Source organism: Pinus tabuliformis, chromosome X (assembly GCF_031772625.1).
Source record: "Pinus tabuliformis cultivar Carrire ecotype Pingquan chromosome X, CPIR1, whole genome shotgun sequence".
NCBI classification, from domain to species: Eukaryota; Viridiplantae; Streptophyta; class Pinopsida; order Pinales; family Pinaceae; genus Pinus; species Pinus tabuliformis.
Window position 1 is genome coordinate 545,946,123 of NC_142308.1, and position 16,558 is coordinate 545,962,680.

The 16,558-nt window shown below is 41.0% G+C and overlaps 1 protein-coding gene across 3 annotated transcripts in view; it reads right to left on the reverse strand.

Annotated features, from left to right (window-relative positions):
* LOC149141154 (nucleotide pyrophosphatase/phosphodiesterase-like) overlaps nucleotides 1–13,285 on the reverse strand; it is a 346,054-nt gene extending 332,769 nt beyond the window's left edge. For 2 of the 3 annotated variants that reach the window (XM_089453120.1, XM_089453118.1), the window contains exon 1: nucleotides 12,994–13,285. The gene's annotated coding sequence lies outside the window, so the exon portion shown is untranslated. Of the gene's footprint in view, nucleotides 1–12,692; nucleotides 12,805–12,993 lie in introns of those variants that run through there. The other variant, XM_089453119.1, reaches the window with a different exon arrangement.
* Nucleotides 13,286–16,558: the final 3,273 nt, after the last annotated feature.

A 16,558-nucleotide genomic window follows, 5' to 3' on the forward strand; every position in this document is an offset into this window, starting at 1 on the left:
TACTCAGCAGAGAAGGCAGAGAGAGATCCGGGAGAGGCAGCGTTGTGGCTAAGCTGGCCAGCATAGGCTGGAGCAGAGGCAGCGCAGAGCCTTGAGGAGGTCCAAAAATTTGCTGGAGGAATCGATATCAGAAGCCGGAAGCCAGGGTGTGAGACCCGAAGGTGAAATTCGAAGTTCCTAGGTAGCAAATCGATCAGCAGAAGGGGTGACGTTGTCCCTAGAGGCTGTGACACTGGGCTGACGCAGTGACTGCACAGAGGCAGTGCAGAGGCAGCCAGGGGCAATCCATTCAGTGGCTGGATCAGCCAGGATCTCCAGTGATAGTGTGAGGTAATCTCACTTATCTCTCTGTCAATGATATTCTCTGTATTGGATAGCCAGCAGGGCATCCAGAGATTGTATTCAGAATTACTATTGCATAATAATAAAACCCTCAATTGCTGCACCGATTTTCCCGCATTGGGTTTTTCCGGGGACATTTGTCCAAAAATAACTATGTAGATGTGTTGTGTATTTCTTTCTTGTTCAGTTTCTTGTTTCCACATTTTATTTAAATGGTGAAGGTTGCAATGTATTAGTTTCAGTGTTTACTGTCGGAAACAATAAATAATTATGTTCACTAATTAACAAATAGAAGAATCGTAATCAGTTGTTGCAGTAGAAATTTGGGCTTCCAAATTTTCACATGGAGCCAGTTGGGCATGGTGAACTAAGTGAATCATCCTCATCCAAAAGGTGGAACACGAGCAATCAATGAACATTGTTGGGGATCCATGAAGTAATATGTGCTATGGTGGAGGCCCATGGCTCTCAACGCTCACCCTACAAGTGCCAATGTAGCCCTCTGGGGGCTAGGATCCCGTATAGGGAGACCAAGCCCCAAATGGAGACCCACCTGCAATCCTACATAATATCCAATGCCTCCCCTCTGCCCTCCAATAGAACAAATCACTAGAAAAATCAAGTAAAAGAGCTTACAAGTCATGGAATCAATGGGGCACTTCATGGTGGCATGCCCTTCCATAGTGGGCTTTAGCATGTACAAGTGTCTCCAAGCTCAATAAGGGGGTTAATTAAGGACCCTATTAGATGGTTTCAACCTTTAAAGGGGGTGACATGTCTACGGTACATCCCACTAAGTGGTAGAGGGAAAATGATATGGTGATGGAACAAAGTGGGGTCAGGGGAATCATCCAAACCACACGTCATGGTACAAGGGTAGCTATAATAAGGGAAGTCCATACCTAGGTATATGAGTGTAGGAGGAAGAAAATCGTGGTACATGAGTTACCCAGCCTTTGTTTATTGACCCTTCTTCACATGTCTTTTTCCTTTGATTGATTTTTCTTCATAAATGCTCGGGGCTCCAGGTGACAAGAGCATGATGTGTAAAACATGGCAATAGATGTTGATTTTTGGTAGCATCGGAGGTGCTCTAAGTCTCAAAATTTGCAAGGAGGCTTAGACACATGCATTCTCCAATACCCAAAAATCATTTTGGGAAATTCCACCCGGAGACAGTTTTATTAAAATAATTAATTATTTTTAATGGGACCCTAAGTCTAACTTACGAAATTAAAATAATTAAAGAGTATTAATCTAATTGTGGGTGAAACTTCTAAACGAAGACGAGAATCAAGCCAAAATGATCTAAGCCATTGATTAAAGTTAATCTGGGTCGTTGGTTGTCCAACAGAAAGATATAAGAAGAGGTTTGAGGGGCACTTGGAGAACACATCGAGTAGAGATCAAAAGATTGGATTTTTGAAGCAAAGCAGCTGCCTGAGAGAAATTCGAAGTGATATTTTGCAGTGGGGGCAGGGATAGTTCTGATTGGAGATTTCTCCCGATCCGGGAATACTCAGCAGAGGAGGCAGAGACGGATCTAGGTGAGGTAGCGCAAAGCTAGAAGAGGCTGACACAAAGCCATGCAGAGGCAGCGCAGAGCCTTGAGGAGGTCCGAAAATTTGCTAGAGGAATCAATTTCAAAGGCCAAAAGCTAGGGTGTGAGACCAGGAGGTGAAAATCGAAGTTCTTGGGCAGCAAATCGATTAACAAAAGGGGTGACACAGTCCCTAGAGGCTGTGACGTTGAGCTGACGCAGTGACTGCGCAGAGGCAATAAGGGGTCGTTCATTTAGTGGCTAGATCAATCAGATCTTCAGTGATAGTGTGAGGTAATCTCTCTTATCTCTCTGTCAATGATATTCTCTATACTAGATAGCCAGGAGGGCATCCAGAGATTGTATTCAGAAATTACTACTGCTTAATAATAAAACCCTCAACTGCTGCATCAGTTTTCCCACACTAGGTTTTTCTGAGGACATTTGTCCAAAAATAACTGTGTAGATGTGTTGTCTATTTCTTTCTTGTTCAGTTTCTGTTTCTGCATTTTATTTAAATGGTGAAGGTTGCAGTGTATTAGTTTTGGTGTTTACTGTAGGAAACAGTAAATAAATTTGTTCAATAATTAACAAATAGAAGAAACGTAATCAGTTGTTGTAGTAGAAATTTGGGCATCCAAATTTTCACATGGTATCAAAGTTGCAGGTGAAATAAGAAAACAATGTTGGAAGAGCTCAGCGCTAAAGGAAGAAGGGAATTCAAAATTCCTGCAGAGGCAGCAATTCAAATCCCAGAGGGATTGCGAAGTTCAAGCCAGGAGGGCAAGATTTTTGTGGTAAATCTCTCTCTGAGTGAGTCGACGAAGAGGTAGGATTTCCAGATCGAAATCTATCAGCGGCAGAAGGAGCAATGCAGCAGTAGCTTTAGCAAAGAGGGGTTTCTGGTGTGACGCAATTTTCTGCAGGCAGTTGCTGGGCAAAAAGCATCAGAAGTAAGAAGAGACACCCGAGGGAATTTCTTCCTCAGAGAATTCCTAGACAGGGAATTCAATTTCTCTATTGCTAAGCAGCAGCAGAGAGTAGCTTATCTACTAACTCCAACAGGGAGTGCGTAGGCTAGCCTAGTGTTGCGCAGAGGAGAGAGGAGGCAATTCGACATTTTTGCAGAGATGGCCACAGATGGGCAGGATCCATGGAAGAGCAGCAAATTAGATCCAGTTGTTGTAGATTTCTCACATGGATCAATATCCTTGCTACTGGAGCCCAACAAAATCAGTAGCAGGAGGATCACAATGTTAGCAGACGCAACTAGTCATTCAAATGACAGTTGCATAGCTAGTTGCAGTCAGTTTCCAGAAGACAGTTGCAGAACTAGTTGCAATGACACAAGTAGTGTGAATTGCCCAGTTGCAGTATGCAGGTGCAGTTCCAGCCAAGAGATTCGCAGTCCAATTTCCAGTGCAAGAGGGATGTCTGAGTTTCCAAGAGGGAGTAGAGAGATTTCCCATAGGGAGATCGAGACTCAGAGGGAGTCTAGTTTCAAAGGGAGTAGCCCTATGGAAGCTAGTACTTCTGGATCTGGGGAGATCAAACTCATTATTACAGTAGTTGCAGCAGCAGAGCAGTAGCAACCACGTATGAGTATATCATATTTCACCATGTTGACAGCCATACCTCCAGGAGCGAGGTGGGGTGATTTGGTTTTGTAGCCCCAAAGCTATAGTTGGGCAAGATCCTTGAGGAATCCACCTCTTGGATCAATTCCTTACTATGGGAGCCCAGATCAGAAGTAGCAGGATGGACCAGTCTCAGTTGGTGCAGAGGAGAGCCGGAGTGACAATTGCAGTGACTAGGAGCGCCAAAGAATGAGCAGCGCAGAACTAGAGTTGACAATAGTGCAGTTGGCACAGAGTAGAGTCAACAGTAGCGTAGAGGATTCAGAGGGTCAGCGTAGAGACTAGCAGCAGTCAGAACTCCAGCAATGAGATGAATAATACTGAAGACTTGTTCAGTAATTTGGGATGTTTTTCCGTTGCTAATGTAGTAGCAGCATCAGTTGGAGAAGGTTGCAGTGTTGACAGTGGCAGTACTAGCAGCAGCACGAATGCAGAATTTGAGAGGGAGTTGCAGTATAGATGCAGCATTGGCAGTGGCAGCGCTAGCAGCAGTACAGATGCAGTGTTGGCAGTGGCAGGGCTAGCAGCAGTACAGATGCAGCATGTGCGCAGTAGTTGGTGGGTAGCGATGTTAGACATCAGCAGCGCAGAATGAGATGTTACAGAACAGAGTGATGCTTCAGTGGGTTGCATTGCTAGAGCACATTCCTCGCTAAGAGGGAGTGTTGATTTCTGGTAGGGTGTTGATTCCAGGTAGCATCGAATGTGCTCTAAGTCTCAAAATTTGCAGGGAGACTTAGACACATGCATTCTCCAATACCCAGAAATCGTTTTGGGGAATTCCACCCGGACGCAGTGTTATTAAAATAATTAATTATTTTTAATGGGACCCTAAGTCTAAACTTAGGAAATTAAAATAATTAAAGGGTATTAATCTAACTGTGGGTGAAACTTCTAAAAGAAAACGAGGATCAAGCCAAAATGATCTAAGCCATTGATTAGAAGTTAATCCGGGTAGTTGGTTGTCCAACAAAAAGATATAAGAAGAGGTTTAAGGGGCACTTGGAGAACACATCGAGTAGAGATCAGAAGATCAAATTTCTGAAGGAGAGCAATTGTCGAATTCAAGGCGATCTTTTGCAGTGAGGGGAAGGGATAGTTCCAGCTGGAGATTTCTCCTGATCCGGAAATACTCAGCAGAGAAGGCAGAGAGAGATCTAGGAGAGGCAGCGCAGAGCCAAAAGAGGCAGACATAGGGCCACGCAGAGGCAGCGCAGAGCCAAAACAGGCTGACACATGGCCACACAGAGGCAGCGCAGAACCTTGAGGAGGTCCAGAAATTTGTTGGAGGAATCGATTTCAGAGGCCAGAAGCTGGGGTGTGAGACTGGGAGGTGAAATTCGAAGTTCTTGGGCAGCAAATCGATCAGCAAAAGGGGTGACACAATCCCTAGAGGCTGTGACGTTGGGCTGACGCAATGACTGCGCAGAGGCAGCCAAGGGTTGTTCATTCAGTGGTTGGATCAGTCAGATCTCTAGTGATAGTGTGAGGTAATCTCACTCATCTCTATGTCAGTGATATTCTTTGTACTGGATAGCCAGGAGGGCATCCAGAGATTGTATTCCAAAATTACTACTACTTAGTAATAAAACCCTCAGCTGCTGCACTGGTTTTCCCACACTGGGTTTTTCCGGGGACATTTGTCCAAAAATAACTGTGTAGATGTGTTGTGTATTTCTTTCTTGTTCAGATTCTTGTTTCTGCATTTTATTGTAATGGTGAAGGTTGCAGTGTATTAGTTTCGGTGTTTACTGTAGGAAATAGTAAATAAATTTGTTCAGTAATTAACAAATAGAAGAAATGTAATCAATTGTTGCAGTAGCAATTTGGGCATCCAAATTTTCACAGTAGATACCCCCTTAAGGTGGGGTAGTTCATCGCCAACCAGGGGTTGGTGTTAAAATTTCTAAGTATTACCCATTAGAAAATTTATCTGTATTCTCTGGTTTATTTCGCCTACTTGTTTAATTACTAACAAGTTGTTTAACCATATAAACACTGAAATAAATACAATATAGTCTCAACCATCTACAGATCAATAGTTGAAAGAACTAGACAAACACACAAGTGACACAGTGACACCGTTATTTTTGGACAATCGTCCCCGGAAAAGCCCAACTTGGGAAAACTGGTGCAGCAATTCTGAGGGTTTTATTATTAAGCAGCTTTTCTTGAGTACACTGGGTGCCAAACTGGCTCACCCGACAGAGATAAAAAATCTGGCAGTAATACCTCTCTTCGGAAGCAGATATTCTGAAAGTCTGCCCCACGAAACCCTCTCCAGCACAATCTGAAGCACGGAGTCAACCCTCCTAGCCTCTACGTCAGCCAAAAACCCTCTGTGTCAACCCTCCTAGCCTCTGCGTCAACCTGAAACCCTCTGCGTCAGCCCTCTGAGGCTCTGTGCAGCCTCTCTGGCCCTCTGCGTCACTTCTGCAACCTCTGCATGGATGACACAGGCCCTTCTGGCCTCTGCACAGTCACTGCTAGCTTCTGCGTGGCTCCCTCTGGCTCTGTGTCTGCCTCTCTGCTTCTATGTTGGTCTTTCGGCACTATCTCCGCCTCTCTACCTTGCACTCACTGCCCCTCGCTGCAAACTGATCACTGATTCGACTTCTCTTAGCAAACCTCGCTCTAGAAAATCGAATGACTGATCACTCTGGTGTTTCTCCAACTAACCCTTAGGCCTCCTCTTATACTTTTCATGTTGGTCCTTCAACGACCGAGATTACATCTCTAATCAACGGCTAAGATTAGATTTGGCTTGATCCATGTCATTTAGAACCTTCTAACCCAGTTTTATATTAATACCCATTAATATTTTATTTTTCCTAAGTTTAGACTTAAGAACTCCATTAAAAATATTAATTATTTTAATATCTCCTTAACCGGATAGAATCTGCCCAAACCATTTCTAGGTCTTGGAGATCTCATGTGCTTTAGCCTCTCCACCAATTTTCATGGCTAGAGCACATCCGATGCTACTCCAAATCAACACTCCCTCTTAGCGAGGATTGTGCTCTAGTAATACTCCACACTGAGCATTACTCTGATTATACGGCACCGGTACCTATGTTGATGCTAGGCCTCCCCGCCCAACATCCTCTGCACTGCTGTGGCCTATACTGCTGCCCACAGCTCTGCCACTGCCACTGCTACATCCGCACGGCAACTCCCTCTGCATCTGTGTTGTTGGTGGTCCTTTCTCCCAACACTACAATTCTCTCTCATCATGCTGCATCGTGCTACTGCTACTGCACTGTAACTCAGTTACTGAGAAGTAAGTAATTGATCCACCCAACTACTAACATCCTTGTCAGGCTAGAAACTCTCCCGATGTTGAAGCTCTCTCTGTCGCTATCCTGTGCTCCCTCTGCTGCCTCTACGCTACTGTAACAACTCTTTGCCTCTCGCACCGTTTCAAACCTCTATGTGCCATCCTGCACTGTTGCAACCTCCTTTATGCCTCTCGCATTGTTGCAAGCCTCTCTGCGTTGCCAAGGACTTTTTCACTTCTAGCACTCTCTGTCGCTTCATCTGCATCCGTTTCTACTGACATCCATCATCCTGCTACTCTCACTTCAAGGCTCCCGTAGCCAGGTATAATCCAAGAGTTTGGGTACCTCAAGGATCCTGCCCCTCATCGCCTGCAGTCTTCTTGACTACAACTCGATGTCTCCCCACCTCTTCTCTAGAGGTACATGAGCACTCATGGCACAATCGTCATCCTCTTCTACCTCCTTTTCCACCTTTGTGGTACTGCCTTGGAGTCAGACGCCTCTCCCTTATTCTTCTTCCTCGAACACTAGTTCGCATAATGTCCCAGTTCTCCACAGTTGAAGCACTTCATCTTGGAGAGGTCCTTTTTCTTCCTCTTATCCTACTTCCCCGCAGATGCCAGAGCTGCATCCTCTTCCTCCTCTGTCTTGACCCGGGCTCCTTTGCTGCTACTTCCCGTCTTGGTCAGACATCTGATCTCTTCTTGGCGAAGATCTACCCACAATTCTTCCCAATCTGGAAGATTCGCTTTGCCCAGAATACTTTGGATGAATGTCTCCCACTCCTCGGAGATTGCATTTAGGGCGGTCCTCACCATCAACTCCTGATCCGACGTGGCCCCTATGGAAGTCAGTTGGTCCCGAATCTCCTTCAACCTGCCGAGGAAGTGATCTATCTACTCCCCCTTCTACATCTGGTATGACCACAACTGATTCTCTAGTAGCATCTTCCTCTGCACGGAAGTGTGTTGATACAATGTCTTCAAGGTGTCCCACATTTCCTTTGTTGTCTCCTTCTTGGCAATATGTTGGACCACATGATCCTTGACCCCATCAAGGATTATGCATTTCGCCTTGGCCATCACATCGTCATACCTTTCATTTTCAGTTGGGTCAACTAGGATAGCCACGGTTCTCAAGGTGAAGGCCTTGATGCGATGTCTATCTAGAACAGACAGGATCCTGGCCTTCCAGATGACAAAGTTGGACGCCCCGTCCAGCCTGTCTTGATCCCTCAGTCCATTCATGGCCATCTCTCTACTCTTCCTTTCGACTCCTCTGAGTCTCTACTTCCCTCCTGGAAGTTCTCTTTTCGACTCCTTTTGAGTCGCTACTTCCCTCCTGGAAGTTCTCTGCTAGACTCCCTCTGAGTCTCAATTTCCCTCCTGGAAATCCGCCTGCCAACCGTCGAGTCACACCTCTTCGATCTCCTATGCACCTGCAACACTGATTTGGATTTCTTGGCTAGAAATCTGCCTAGGTAGCGACTCCCTCTACCTTGGTTTTGCCCCGTTAGGTACTGTTCTGTCTCGGCAGCAACAACACCCCACCAGCTTCACTCCCCACAATCTGCCCACAGCTTCCTACGCCCTAGCAGCTGAAGAACTAAGTCTCTAGGCTCTGCGCAATCTTGGCACTGGCTGAATTGCTCCCTTGGCCAACTGTGTCAACCCTCCTGGTCTCTGCGTGGCTCTTTGTGAGCCTCTTCTGCCCTCCTCAGCCTTTGCGTTGGCTTCTCTCTGGCTCGGATTGATGACGCAGGTCCTCTGTGTCAACCCTTCTCTACTGTTTTCTGCTAGGAACAGCTTTTGTCACTCAGGACAGTTGTTTCTGCTACAAGTGCTCTGATTTAGTTGGTGCCTTCAGCTCTCCTGTGATCTGCAACGCTCCCATACCATGTTGAAATTTCTAAGTATTACCCATTAGAAATTTTATCTGTATTCTCTGGTTTATTTCGCCTACTTGTTTAATTACTAACAAGTTGTTTAACCATATAAATACTGAAATAAACACAATATAGTCACAACCATCTACAGATCAATAGCTGAAAGAAATAGACAAACACACAAGTGACACTATTATCTTTGGACAATCGTCCCTGAAAAACCCAACTTGGGAAAATCGGTGCAGCAGTTCTGAGGGTTTTATTATTGAGCATCTTTTCTTGAGTACACTGGGTGCGACACTGGCTCACCCGATAGAGATAAAAAATCTGGCAGTAATAACTCTCTTCGGAAGCAGATATTCTGAAAGTCTACCCCACAAAACCCTCTCCAGCACAATCTGAAGCACTGTGTCAGCCCTCCTGGACTTTGCGTCACCCTGAAACCCTTTGCGCCAGCCCTCTGAGGCTCTTTGCAGCCTCTCTGGCCCTCTGCGTCACTTCTGCAGCCTCTGCGTGGATGACGCAGGCCCTTCTGGCCTCTATGTAGTCACTGCTGGCCTCTGCGTGTCTCCCTCTGGCTCTGCATCTGTCTCTTTGCTTCTCCGCTGGTCTTTCGACACTATCTCTGCCTTGTACTCACTGCCCCTCGCTGCAAACTGATCACTGATTCGATTTCTCTTAGCAAACCCCGCTCTAGAAAATTGAATCATTGATCACTCTGGTGTTTCTCCAACTAACCCTCAGGCCTCCTCTTATACTTTTCTTGTTGGTCCTTCAATGACCGAGATTACATCTCTAATCAACAGCGAAGATTAGATTTGGCTTGATCCATATCATTTAGAACCTTCTAACCTAGTTTTATATTAATACCCATTAATATTTTATTTTTCCTAAGTTTAGACTTAGGAACTCCATTAAAAATATTAATTATTTTAATATCTCCTTAACCGAATAGAATCTACCCAAACCATTTCTAGGTCTTGGAGATCTCATGTGCTTTAGCCTCTCCACCAATTTTCATGGCTAGAGCACATCCAATGCTACTCCAAATCAACAGTTGGGACAATCATGGGTTCCTTAGTGATGGAGGGGGCTCATCTAGGGCCTACAGGAACCAAGGTGATGGCCATGGATAAGGAGTAGAGCTCATGTTTGGCTTTTTCCCACGTGCTAAATTTGCATGTCCCGACCATCTTTTGCATCTTGTGGTACATTTCCTGTTGAGAGTGGCCAAATTATGCTTTTTCTTTTCTTTTTAGTTGCATCAACCTTCGGGGCATCGTTCCAAGCCCAACCCAAGGTGTGGACAAGGGGAAGGGGAGGCTAACCCTATGTGGACCCAATGGACACATGTGGACCCAGATGGGAAAATAGATGAATGGGGCTAAAATGAGGGGAACATGAGTGATGTAGGTGGTATCGAGAAGCGAGTAGGCAGTATCACAAAGCGGGACCATGCAACCAAAATCGGGATTTCCCATGTAGTGCCAACCCTAAAGCTAATGGCCAATAAAGGATATCCCACGGGACTAGGATACAAGGGTAACCATGAAATCAAGCAGCGGAGACAAGAATACAAACCTAGCCCACTCTTTCCATTGAATTCCCCCACCAAATCATGCCCAAAAGTGCCCATAACAAGTAAGAAAAATTACTCAACTATAGCAATAAAAAGCTATACCTTTGGGGTCAGGAGGCCCACCTTCAAACATACAATCTTGACAAGTGGTTGAGGGACCACATGGCTAGCTCAGGTGGCAGAGACAATGGCACATTGAGATATCTAGTGGCTGCAAGGGGTTGTCGGCTGCCGACTAAGGACCATCTAGGAGAAAAATTTATTGTATATACACTACCCACAGGTGGTGGGTAACACAGATCATAATTCCGTTTGTGGATTCGGCCTCCTTAAGAACAATATTCAGTTTGCAAATAGAAATAATTGGGCCTCAGAATTTGAACATCTCAGCCTCCAACCTGGGTCAACTCGGCCTGCAAGTGAGAGGCTCACGGCCTAGAATTTAGACCTCTACAAAAGATGATGAATCAAGCCCCGGAATAACCTACAATGAAGATGAATCAAGAAATCTAAATGATTTCTTGCAATTCCAATTAGGGTGCCAATGATGTCCACCGAAATCGGTAAATACTACCTAGGGTGTTAATGATGTCCACCGAAACCAATGTGAGGATCTTGCCTGAAACACTCAAGATTGACTTTCTTGAGCCAAATCCAATCAAAAGAAGAGAATTACCAGAATAGAATGCCTAAGGAATGGCCATCGATCTCCTTTTATAAGGCTCCACCAGATCTTCTCCAAGCTTCTAGAACTCCCTTTTTTTAAACTTAATTGATGGAGTCACTTTTTCCTCCAAGTGACTTTTTACCCCCTTTTTATTAATAATAACAAATTTGCCCCTTTTATTAATAACAATAATTTACCCCTTCTTTCTTTAATAATCAGATCATCATAAAGAAGAGTTGGGGAAAACATTCCTCTGTCCCCTTAGCAATTTTCTCTTTTGCTAGCCTAAGGGAGACAAGACAGGCTAGTCGGGAGGGTATCTTCATGCTCAAGAAATTGGGGACAATACATTTGTATTATCGTGCATAGCTCTTTGTGATAGTTCATCGCTCATCAAAGTTGGGACATGCAAGGGTTCCTTTTGATGTAAAGCAGTTTCATGTGCTCAAGAACTAGGTGATGGTCAAATGAGGAGGATGGGGCTCATGAGAGGCTTTCCCACACGCTAACTTATACATCTTTTGTATTTTGATTTTCTTCTTTTTCTCTTTTTGTGGCCATGATATGCTTTTTCATTCTTTTAGTTGCATCAACCTCTAGATAAATAGTTTTATGACCCTGCTCAAGGAGTGTGAGCATATGGATGCCAAATCCCAAAGAACCAATGACAAGTTAGACCCAAAGAATGGATGTGGTATATGGGGCTTGTAATGTGTGATGGAAAGTGTCAAATATGGTGTAAGGGGAAAATGAACATGTTATCTCAATCATGGTTTTCCAAGTAGTACCCCTCCTATAACCCCCCAAGGCCTTAAGGGAGGTCCCACTGGACTAAGACTAAAGATTACCCCCTTGGTAAGGTGAGAGAACAATGTTATGGTCAATATCGGTCAATCTTCTAGATCACCCCTTTATCCATATTAAATGCCTAAAACAAACAAGTATAAGCACCTGATTGTGAAATGATCAAAGTACCTTTTGAATAGTAGCGCACCTTCATTCAAGTGAAAATGTCAAATGGGCAAAGGCATATGGTTGATGCATATGGCGAAGTCACATGGCATAACATCATCAAATAGTGGTTGTCAGGGTTGTTGGTTGGTTGGCTATCAAATGTAGGAGAAAAATTTTCTCCTATGGGGTTACCCATTTTGGTGGCTAACAAACTAAATTTTCTCAACCAGGAAAAATTAAAAATAATAATAATAATGATGATAAAAAATAAAAATAAAAATAAAAAAAAATAAGTTTCAAGATGGCTATTTATGAATTTGTATGTGTGTGTTGGTGGGGGAAGATGATATGCTTTCATACAAAAGCATTCTATATTAAAAAAAAAATGACATTTTAGAATATTTATATTTTTACCACACCTTCAATCAAGAATATTTTTGTTCAATTTACTCATACCAACGATGTATTTAGACAAGCAATTGGAACTACTCGTACTAAAGACATATCATGTTTAGAAGGTTAACATGGTTAAAATTTATTATTTTATATTTAAATAAATAATATTTACAATACTAATTTATATTTAAATAAATTTGTTTGAAAGGGCAAAAGAATGTATTTCAAGCCCTTCTGTGATGTGTGAAAAGACTCAAGAAGGATGAATTGCTTTATCATAAAATGATTATATAAATAAAAGCATATAACAAAAAATATGGAAATGGGTATAAGAATGTATTGCATATAATTCAACAAACTTAACAGACATCTTCCATCATAACACACTCAGAGATTTAGGTGACTAAAAAGGACCTATACTTGAAGTTGACTTAGAAGTTCAATCTTCTTTGCCTTTAAGAGGTAAAAGTTGTCGGTTTTGATCTCTGTACGAGGATGGCCTCATGTTGGAAGGGCCTTTTCTGGAGTACCAAATTTTACATAACTGAGCTCTATACATCAAGAGTAGTTTGGGTTGAAATGGGCTTAACGAAAAAGAGAATACATATACAATATCTAGCGCATCACATTTTAATTTTTTCCTCAATTGAAGGAGCAGTTCAATAAATGGAAAGGGCGAAAATGAATGATAACATTAAAAACAAAGAAGAACCACCTGATGACTTCAATAAATGCTCCAGGAGATCCAGAATCCAATATGCGCCACCATCAACAAACAAGCAGGGAGCCGTTAACCCAGTAAATGAATCGAGCTTCATGACCGCGGCCTTTCTTTATAGAACACTAGAACTGAAATTATTCGCGGAATATTATACTAGTATCCTATTGTTTTTTCAATTATAACACGCAAAGGCAGAGTCATTCTGTATTGGAAAAGACGGAATCCATATTTTTTCATTTTGCTTATTGTTTTTAAACCTGCTGTCTGCACATCTTTCGTTGTCATGGAGTTTTAGTTCGCTGGTTTGTTGTTTGTAGTTGTTTGAGAGGGAGACTTTTGGTTGTTTGTAGTCAGCAGTAACACGTGGGCGCGAGGAGAGGGACTGTTTTAAAGTAAAATTGCCTAGAATAAGGAATTTTCACAGGATTTTTCATTGTACTTAGACTTGTAATTTATGGATTCTTTTCTTGGACAACAAACACCCTAAGCTGTTAAGCTACGGTGGATTCTTTTCTTGGACAACAAACACCCTAAGCTATTAAGATACGGTGAATTGTAACATGTTAGAAGTAATTTTGGAAATTTGGTTATAATACTAACAAGTAATATATTTTAAATATATCAAAAGTAATATTTAATAGTTTATAAGTAAGTAATATTTAATAGTTCATAAGTAAAATATATCAAAAATTTATGATTTAGTAAACGCCACAGCTCTACAAGAGTAGAGAGCTTAAATTTTAATAGTTTAATGCCTCCACAAAAATAAGTTTCTTATCTCATAAACAAAAAAATATCATACACCAAATTGATCTAACTTCTCATTTGACTTCACAGGAATTTTAAAATTAAAATTAAATTATTATTATTTATAAAATATTGTATTTCATAATAAAATATCATGGTCACTATCACGGTAATTTTATAAATAATAATAACAATAATATTTATATAAAAAAATATAAATAATAAAATATTGAGGTCAACATATTAATGAGATAAACAAAAACATATGTATATTAATATTAAAAATCACGGACTATAAAAACAAGAATTTTAATGAATTATAATCTCATTTTTCTTACCTAACTTTTTTAGGTCTGATAATTCTATTAACCTAGGTATTTTTAGAATTCAATGATATTTTGTAATATATATATTTAATTCTAAATTAGTATTCATAATTATTAACTAATTTGTTGGAGTCCTATCATTTATTTGGATTGCTATTATAATACAAGTAACTAGATGATAGAATGTGTACCATTTTTATTTTTCTTCTGAAATTTTTAATATTCAATTAGAAATATATAATCCACTTTACATAAGAATTATCAATTCTTATATGTACACATGTCATATCTCAGATATATAATCCACTTCACATAAGAATTATCAATTATTATCTGTACACATGTCATATCTCAGATAAGGTTGATGTTGATATTTGTATTTTCTCTATGATACTTCATAGTTGAGATTATACATTAGCTCTTTAATATGAGAGTTGTACTTTCAAATAGATGTTTGTAGTTTTTTTCTCACAAGCCTTTTTCTGCTAAGATGCTATGGGTGGCCATTTGGTTATGTATAATTTCCTTAAAATCACTGTATTATCCAAATGTTTAAAACTAATCCCCTTGTTTTCCAAGTGACAACATTGGCGAGCCTAATCTCTAAGAGAACTTATAAACTTAGAATTATATTATCCCAATGATCAAACCAATTCTCTTGTTTTCCCAGTCGCCACATTTAATAACATGACCTCTAAGAGAACTTTCAAAGTTATCCCACTTTTACTCAAATTCTTTGCAGTAATCACCTTCCAAATGGCTGCTATGGTGCACTTTGGTGAACATGTGTTATGAAATTCTCTAACTACCCTATGATAGGGTTGAGGTCACAATAGATTGATGTCGAGAGGAAAACTTATTCAATTCTAAAGTAGTAAACATCATCATTTTAGTACCTAACATGTAGTTATGGATCACTTACTGGTTATATTGCAAGTAGGAGATGAACCCATTGAATAATCTTTGCTTTGATATTCAACTCCAAGATCCAAAACTCAATAGCCTACACATAGGAAACAATAGACTTTTACGAGCAAAATGTTAGAAACAATAAACTAAACATGAATCAATTATACAGTATTGAAGGAATGAATGAAGAGATGTCTCTTATTATTCTGATTGAACAACATATAATAATAAAAAGTCACCCAATCCTCATTCTCAACACCACTCACAACCTTTGTTTGGGCTTCTCCTCCCAAGCCATTAAAGATATATTATCCTCCAAAGTCCTATCTCAAAGCAAGGGAAAGGAAGGAAATCACCCTCAATCCTTAATAACAAGATTGTATGAGATAGGGTGCTAGAAACAGGAGGTTCTAGGGGTAAACTATCTTAAAAACTTGGGAATGAAACTTCAATTACTTGCAAACTTGGTTAGAAATTTGGTAGAATAAGGGTGCTTCCTCCTCTTCTTCACCATAAGTTCTTCTTTATGCCATAGAGATCTAGTTCAGGTAGTTATGCATAGGTCTAAGAGGTAAATGATTTGCTAAACCTATAAACTCCACCCAAAAATGTGCATTTTGTGCACATTTTATATTTTTTAAGTGCATCATAAGGCAAACATGTGTTGTCCAAGGCATAGTAGTGTATGTCTATTGTTTGTTGACAAAGAGTAACATACAACTTGATAAAAGGAGTTTTTAAGAGAGATTCAACATGAATCTTGAGTTGCAACTAATGGGGGTTCAAGGATGAAGGTGAATAAGTGCATGTTAGGCATATATGGTGGCAAAAGGTGTTATAAAAATATATAAAGTTTTAATAGACATATTTCCTATGTATCATATCATAATGAAATTCTTACATCCATCATCATTCTTTCTTTTCCCATCTATCTTACATGCATTCTTATTAAAAATAATTATTATGGGTGTGTTCAAGACTAATATTTCCACATCTCTTCCTCATGTTTATCTTTTCTCATAATAAAAGAACATAGCTTTTGTAACACCCTCCTCCCACATTTACCCAAGTTTACCAGTCTATCGGGGTAAATATGTGATGAAGAGTTACTATGATATGATTCAACCTCCTAAATCACCTTAAGGAAGTGGAATTGACAAAACAAAACCTTACTGACCTTCCTCGGGTGCTACAGGACCCCCAAGGGCTAAACCACCTTTCCAGGTGTCCAAACCCTGAGTTAACTTGCCTTTTCATTGATATGGACTCCCATTCGCATGCACAAGCCTGCATCCATGCGACTGTAAGCCTCCAGTCGCATGCATAACCACTGCAAGGGTGCGACTGCAGTCTTTTTCAGTCAGTTCTATGTTTGAGACCGCAAAATTTGTGTTGTCTTTTCAGTGCTAGATTCTAGGTCACTACCCATAACTTAATGAAAATTTCATAAACAATAAATGACACAAAGACAAAGCTTCTAACAAAAAACTTGATTAAGGACTTGGCCTAACCAATCCTAACCATGACAGACATTTTGTCAAACACATCATGAAAATGTGATGTGCAGGTCATAAATA